Here is an 8,448-nt window from a genome sequence, read left to right as displayed (position 1 = left end):
AAAAAAAAAAAAAAGCTGATTGGAAGCACTGAGGGGAGAAAAAAAAAGGGGGCAGTTACTCTCTAATTCCCATCAATGAGTGATGTTCAGCCATGTCCTGGGAAGCAGGGCCTCAATACACGTAATGGTTGTTTGGGAGGCCAGACGCTTCCATCACGAGAGCCCCCCCCCTTCACACACTTCTTCTGCTTTTCCACTTTTATTGCTGAGTGTGACCCCACATGGCGTGGAATGGTTGGTTTAGGTCAGCTGCCATGGGGATGTCCCCTCCCCATCACTTGCCCACCCCTGCTGGCTCTTGGGGGCTTGGAGGGAGTCCTGATGCAGTGCCAGCACTGCTCAGCAGCAGACACAACACTGGTGTGATACCAGTGCTGCTCTAGGTACCCGTGCAGAGCACAGCACTGGATGGGCTGCTGCAGGGAAAGGTAACTCCATCCCAGCCAGACCCAGCACAGAAGGCCAATGTGATGCCACCACAGCGGCCTCCTGATGTCACCATTGCCCTTGGTGCCCATTGTCCCCAGCCCTATAAAAAGGGCAGCCTTGCTGCTGGCCACCACTCGCTCCTGGAGCACCAAGGAGACTTGGAGCAGCCCAGGTGCTGGGAAGCTTCAGGCAGGGATCGCCAGCCTTTGGGTGCTGTCCTGCTCTGCCTGAAGGATGAGAGGAGTGGTGCGTTGTGCAAGGAAGAGAAAACACAGTGCAGAAAGGAAGGACCTCCTATGGCAACCCCCTGCCAAATGTCCTAGAATGGAGGAACGAGTGCAGCTGGGGAGGAAGAGGAAGCACAGCCAAAACAGGGAGGACCTCCAGCGGCAACCCCCCGCTAAACGTCCAAGGATGGATGAACACCCAGCGGTGGAGGGGAGCACACTGAATAAATGGGCGCGAAGCCATCAGGTGCACCCCAGGAGGGACAACTTCCATCCAAGGCATGGAGGCCAACCCAAAAAGTGGATGCAGAGCATCAAGGTGCCTCCTGCGCAAGAGAACACATGGCCCGAGGGCAGGTACCCACCCAAAGAACTGGGGCAGACCAGCAGGGTACCGGCTCTGGAAGACAGCTTCCAAAGAAGGCACGGGGGCCCACCAAGCAAGTGGGTGCGAACTGTCAAGGGGACGCCTGCGGAAGACCACACCCAGTCCCTGAGACAGCCAAGGCAAGGCTGCTGGCCAAATCAAAAGGTGAGGATCACCGTGGTGCCACCTGCAGGAGAACACAGCCAGCCCAGCAACAGTGGCGAACCACAAAAATGGGTGTACACCAGCAAGGTGCCACCATCGCAGCAAAACAGCCAGCTTGTGAACAGGGACCCCAACAAAGAATGGGTGAGGACCAGCAAGGTGCTACCAGCACAGGACAACGTCCAGCCCACAAACTGCAATCCATCAAAAAAATGGGTGCAGAACATCACAGTGACACTTGTGCAAGACTGTGTCCAACCCACACACAGGGACACTCAGAAAAAAGGGGGGAGGACAGGTAATGTGCCACCCTCGAAGGACAACGACCAGGCCACGTACAAGGACTGGCTGAAACAGCGGGTGCAGCCTGTGCAGGTGCCACCCGCAGAGAACGATGTCCTGCCCATGGACGTGGACTCTCCAGAAGGTGACATCCAGCCAAGGCAGGTGAGGCTACCTCCAGAAAGGCTGGCAAGGCCTCACTACGATGCCAGGCTTGGAAAGCATGTAAGGAATCACCGCTCACGCCATTCCTGGAGGCCCTGGCATGACACGGAGCCTCAGGCTGGGCCCAGCTCCTTGCCCATGGCTCAGCACCCCGACAGCAGGCAGACGATGGAGCCACCAAGATGGGTGTCCTGCAGCTGGAGGAAGTGCAGACGGCGTAGCGCAGCCGGCCTGCATTCGTCTCCGGGCCTCCACTAAAGAACTGTGACCTTCCAGTGGTGTTTGAGGCCTCCTTCCCCGTCCCTCACTGCACCCCCATGCAGTCCTGGAGACTGCGCAGGGGGCATCTCTGCTGCACGCCGCCCTCAGGGAGAGCAGCGGAGGGAGCCCGGCTGCCTTGGGGCTGTTGCACCAGCCCGTCACACGACAGCTGAGGCCTCGGGCTCAGGGGTCATATGTTTTCTTCAATAAGTCATATGTTTTCTTAAGTAGCTATACCCTAAATCCTTCTTTAAACCGCAGATTTAATAAAGCGATAAGATCATTGTCTTCTACTGGAATATCTCAAAGCATTTTTCCCGGAGCAATATATTCATTTCCAGACATTAGCTGGGGCACACAGTTGTTTGCTTAAGCTTCCCCTGACCACAGGTGGCGTAGTCCTAGAAACAGACACAGCCTTCAGCCTCTGGTCCACCAGCACCGTGCTGGCTGACACTTCTGAAGCAGTGGTGTGACACCAGGAAGCAATGGTTTCACACAATAATCTTGGTGAGAGAACTTGTGCCCAGCCTGAAACCATACTTTCTCCCAAATAATTTCCTTAGAAGAGCAGATCCTTTGGAAAAAAAAAAAAAAAAAAAAAGTAAATCTGAGCAAAATCTCCAGATACTACTTGTGCAGCATGTCACAACAGGAAAGGGGAAATTTCATGGGAAAGGTGAAATACTGCCAGTGTGACAGAGCAATAGCTGCTGCACTTTCTTCCAAAGCTACATGTAAAGCTTATAATCCTACAACCTACATCAAACTCATCTTACTTCACACAGATTGTTTCAATTCACTATTTTCCAGAATGTCCACAGTCCCAGACTGGGAATATTTCACAGCACCGGGCACAAAGCTTCATAACCAAGCTATTTTTCCACTTTGCTCCGAATGCACAGGGTGGGCACGTGTTAGCAATCTGGCTGTGTGCCTGCTGTTCCCCTGCTCTGTTCATACACCGCTCTGCTGCCTTTACTTCCCCAAGCAGCTCCACTGGCAGAAGGTAGAGCCCAAACCTGAGCTGACCTTCATCTTGTATTTTTGGCAGTGAATCTTCAAATCCTCAGCAAAGGTTCTTCTTTTTCACATATATAAAATCTGCTGCTTCTTGTAAGGAACAGAACATTTCTCTGAACGCCGTAGTCGTGGCACAGGGGTCTGCCCCTGTTTCCCAAAGCAATGTCACTCACACCTGTGACTCTTCATGCTTTGAGGAGCTCTGCTTGGTGGCTGTGGCAAAGTGACCCCCCAGGCAGAATGGGATGGCAGGAGTGGACTCAGGAGGCAAGCTCTGCTCTGTGGGTTTCTGGTTTCAAGAAGCTGCCTTAATCTGTGCTAGGACGTTCTTTTTTTTTATCAGGGGAACTCACGTCTGCCATTTTCTTTGTACATCATGTACCAAACACCTTCCTAGTTCACATCCTTCATTACACTTACATTCTCCTACTTCTATCAATAATTTCCTTCATAAAAGATTGGACTCGTGCATTTCGTACAGGTATTTTGAACTGCAAGACTTACAATATGATATTGAGCAAACTCCTAGTTGATAAACAGTTTTCATCGCCTGCATAGCCATGTGATTTTGTTAAACTCCCTGAACACAAGGGTCCCCTGTGAAATCTATGTCGTGATATTTTAGAGGGCTTTTCCTTTTTGCTTCATTCAATATCTTTCAGGAAACTTCCTGGAGATCGGGTTTTTCGAGCACAGTTAGGGAAGGCTGCCTTTATCCCTCTCACCCAGCGGAGTAGCGGTGCTGCTCCTCAAAGCCAGCGGCAGCAGTGGCTCCGCAGGGCACGGAGCAGCGGGCGCAGGCCGTGAGGCTGGGATGGTACCGATGGGCTCGGGGTCGGGGCTGGGGGCTTGGGGCCGGGGTTGGGGGCTCAGGGTCGGGGCCGGAGCCTTGGGGCGGGGGCTGGGGCCCGGGGCTGCCGTGGCCCCGCCGCCCGCCGCCCGCTGCTGCCCCCTGCCGCCCCCTGCCCGTGGGTGCTCCCGCGCCGCCGGCCGGGCAAATTTGGGCGATTTTCCAGCAGCGCGGACACAAATCGGGTGGGGGGAGGATACTGGTGATGCAAAGCTGTGCCGAGTGTCCAAACCAGGCACCAACCCACGGAGACGCTGCTTTCCCAAGCCAGAGGAGTATTCCCTGTGTGCACCCCCGGGGCAGGAGCTGCGGATGAAGATGACATTTCTCTGGCCATTTCAAAATGATTTCTGGTAACTTTACGCTAACAGTCCTTCTCATTACTTTAGCTTAACAGCCACCTGTAGAGAAGGAGAGTGGTGGTCACTTGCTGTATTATTATTGTGTCTTAAATGGATGAAAATACATTCAGAAATTCCAGCAAGTGGCTGTGCTCCAAAACAAATTCTGACTACGAAATAAACAAAAAAAAAAAAGAATAAGTTCTGCTCTAAAATAAATAGCACTACATGGGTTATTACACCAGCAGCCCCAGGCTCTTCAATGTCAGAAAATAAATAATGTATGAGTTTATTTATTAATTAAACATAAATATGACTTTAGCACTAATGACATTATAGACATCAGCAAAATAATACATGAGTAATGTAACAAGTGAATTAGAGAAATACTACAGAGAGAAATCCTGAAAGAGAGGGCAGTTTCAGAGCCCCTCCTCCAGGTTACTGGAGCTGGACTAGCTCTTAGTAGGGAAAGGTCGCTGTCTTTTGGGTGGGACACAGAACACCATGGGCTCTGCTGCTACACGCTAGCCAGTGGGAAAAGGACTATGAAATAATGGAGGCCATTTCTAGATTTATTTCTTGTGCCAAAATTAAATATATATATATAGTGCCAGTGTGTATGTGCATGTGCAAAAATAACTGAATATCCAAAATAAGCCATTTTAAAAGGCACAGTAATGCCTCCCAGTCCCTTTGCAGAGATCTCAGTGAGGTCAGCAGTGATTCTGCCTGGAAAAATAGAAAATTTGTTACTGTTTTCAAATGGAAAAGTGCAACAATAAGGGGAAAATCTCAAAATTGAGAGCACTTCAGCAAGTTTCATTGATAAAAGGTGATGTCCATTGCACATGGCTCTGCTGGCCAAGCCTGTCACAGCTCTGCACTCTGGCCATGTGGCCGTGTACTGGTGTGGGTTGCTGTCCCTGCACCCAGAAGTGAGCTCCCATACTGATTATTTTGCAGCTGATTTTCTCAAGATAGGAATAACTCAACTTCTGGGTACTTCTTGCTTCTGGGAAAACAGATGATAGTATTTAACCATACAAAAGTTGAAACAAAAGTTTTTAAGTTACCCAGCTAAAAGATATATTGTGATAATGTTTTCTAATAGGATGAATTTATTCCTTTATGAGAGTAAAGGTACAGATGCTATTGCTAAGGGAAACTTGACTATTGCTTTTTTTTTTTTTTTTCCACAAAGCTTGGACAAAATGAAAAAAATGCAGAGGTTATATATGTTAGATATGAATATAAAACATATACTCATATAATGACGTTTGTAAGTGAAGTTCGCTTTTGTGGTGGTTTTACCGTGCTAGGCAGCTGAACACCACAACTGTTCTCTCACTCCCCCTCCTCAGATGAGGAGGGGAAGAAGTAAAGGAAAGAACAACTCACGGGTTGAGATAAGGATAATTTAATTAAAGGGAAAAAATATTATTAAGGAAATATTATTAATTAAACAATTCAACTAAAGGGAAAAAAAGGGAAAGGGGAAGAGGGAGGGGGAAAGGGAATAACAAAACAAAACACGTAAAGGCCATGTGGAAGTGCAGAGGAAAGAAATTACTCTCTACTTCCCACCAGTGAGCGATGCTTGACCACGTCCTTGAAGCAGGGCCTCAACACACGTAGCCGGTGTTCGGGAGGAGGACAGACGTTTTCTCAACAAGAGCCCACCCCTCCCCTCTTCTTCCTTTTTCCACTTTTATTGCTGAGTGTGACATCGTATGGTATGGAATATCCCTTTGGGTGGTTTAGGTCAGCTGCCCTGGTGATGTTTCTTTCTCACTTTTTTGCCCACCCCCTAGGAGGGTCAGAGAGAGTCCTGATGCGGTGCCAGCACTGCTCAGCAGCAGACACAACACCGGTGTGATACCAGTGCTGCTCTAGCTACAAGTGCAGAGCACAGCACTGGATGGGCTGCTGCAGGGAAAGGTAACATCCCAGCCAGACCCAGTACAACTCTAAAAAAACTGGATGCTGTATAAAGGAAGCTAAATCCCTGTGAAAAACAGCATCCTCCTTGTCACTTGTGTCTCTTTTGGCACCTGTAACATAAAATTGCAGTAACAGTGACATAATCCTCACTGCCCATCCACACCATCATGGGATGGCACAGCACAAAGTTCAAGCCTTTCTCAGTTGAACCATTAACAGCTTTCATAGATACAAAATAAAAATAAAAATAAAATCTTAATTGCAATATTATGATCTTTTCCATGGGTTGCAGTTTGATGTGCACACTGCTTTGGTCTTGTGCACTGCTTTGGGTCTCCTTTGGGTACTCTTCTCTTTGATAACCTGGGTCTTATTCTAGCTATATTCACTCCTATCCTTTTTCTTCTTTAATACTTTTCTGTCTGCACCTTCTCCTTAGCTTCCTTTTACAGATCTGCCTGGACAGTGATCGCCAGTTATCTTCCACTTACACGAGTATGAGCACGGTTAGCTGCTGATTTCTACCTACTGCATTTTCATCTTGTCAGTCGATTTTCTCTTATGAACCTAGCATTTTTTTTTCAGCCTGGGTTGATGGAGCTGACACACTCTAGCCCAACCTTTCTCTATAGAGAAATATGGTTCACAGTGCATACTTTGCTGCATCTGTCAACATTTAGGTCTCTATGGAGAGTTTCTTCTGTCTAAGAGTTGTTTATTTTTACATTAGATGACTGGGAAAGAATTGTACTCACTATAGAAACAGCTTTATGCATCCTGTACTTATTACGTCTTTGTATCTAACACACTTCTGAGCACAGGATGAATGATTATTAATAATGAAAGACATAGGAGTGCATGGCCTCAGTGCCTCATCACTTGGCCTCAGTGTCTGTGGAAGCTGCAACCTTCCAAAGGCGCCTGCAGCCTCTCTCAGCTCAGTGCCCCTGCCTTCACCCCTTGGCTGGAGGAGACACGATGGGGAATCTTTGCTTATCCGCCTCTCATCTCATGTAATTTAAGCTCCATATTCCTTTCCTACAGCTGAAGCCCAGACCTCTTTCTGAGAAACCAAGATAAAATTTGTATGCTCTAGGTACCCTGACAAGAAGGCAGTTTCTCAGCATTGTTATAAATGTGTCAAGGTGGGCTATAAAAGTGGGCTTTCTACCCAGCTTTTACATATGCACTTGATGGTTTTCATGTAAATCTTAGTTTTTGGTCAGCCTCGTTAGTACATGTGTCCTATGAGGCATAGCCACGCACCGCATACAGGAAAATGTCCCTACCTGATGCCAATTTTGTTGCAAAAGAGGAGAGTTTCTGTATCCTCTGACACTTACAGATATGAACAAATCTTTTGCACAGGTTCCAGCACCACATTTTTTCAATATCTTATTTTGAACTGCAGCTCCCACTCATCTCTTCGTTTCTAACACTATGTTCGTCAGTACTCTGACCTGTTTGCATCCGAAAGAAGTGCTGGCAGTGCCAGTTCTGTGAGGTTGTGGCAAAATACCAAAGTTTTTCCCAACACCATCTCTGGCAGCTGGGCATTTTAATGCTGCAGTGAGGAAAATAACACCTCGTACTGTAGTATTTACCCTGGAAGTAGATAAAATCAAAAAACAGCTGTGACTGCAAGTGACTTCTTTTTCTCTGGAGGATTCTGCCAGTTTGAGGAGGCCCAGAGCAGGCCCGGTGCTGCTGCCTCAGGCCTGGAGGGGCTGGAGCCCTGCCTTGGCGCAGCCGCCCTGAGGGTGCCCACTGATCACAGGGGTCGTGTGACCACCTCACGTCCACTGCAGCTGGTGTGGAAGCGCACACATACCCAGAAACACCTCCTGAGAAAGGCCAACAAAGGCAACATGAAAATCCAAAGAAATACTGAGGGGCCTATTGCTGGACTAAACCTTGCGACCAGCTGCTCTTGTGCAAAGTGGCTGCTGTACACAGTGCTTCTCTAAGTGGAGCAGTACATTTCTTCTTCTCTTCCTGCTTTCCAAACTTCATGCTGTTCAGGGAACACTTCTTTCCTGTGAGGATGACTGAACCCTGGCCCAGGTTTCCCACAAAGGCTGTGGAGTCTTCTCCTTGGAGAGCTCCCAAAGCCGCCTGGACACGGGCCTGGGTCCCCTGCTCGGGGTGGCCGTGCTGGGGCTGGGGGAGCAGACGGGCCCAGGGACAGCCCTGGCCTCAGCCACACTGATGCTGTGATGCAGTGATACCACACCGCGTGAGTCCACTGCATCCCTGAGCCTCCCAGGGGGGAATGTGGGGGAAGTTGCTCTTCAGGCTGGTGGGGGTCATCTGGAGAGCAATTCCCTGTCTCAGTCCATAATGATTAGTACAAGAGCACTGCTTCTAAAATCACAGGTCTTCTGAAATCACTTT

General features: G+C 48.8%; 1 long non-coding RNA gene across 1 annotated transcript in view; it reads left to right on the top strand.

The window, feature by feature from the left end:
- LOC118174518 overlaps positions 1-8,448 on the top strand; it is a 37,425-nt gene that overhangs the window by 2,051 nt on the left and 26,926 nt on the right. The gene's annotated exons all lie outside the window — the stretch shown is intronic.

The sequence above is a fragment of the Oxyura jamaicensis genome, chromosome 14 (genome assembly GCF_011077185.1).
Source record: "Oxyura jamaicensis isolate SHBP4307 breed ruddy duck chromosome 14, BPBGC_Ojam_1.0, whole genome shotgun sequence".
In the NCBI taxonomy this organism is placed as follows: Eukaryota; Metazoa; Chordata; class Aves; order Anseriformes; family Anatidae; genus Oxyura; species Oxyura jamaicensis.
This window is presented reverse-complemented; position numbering and strand designations above follow the sequence as displayed.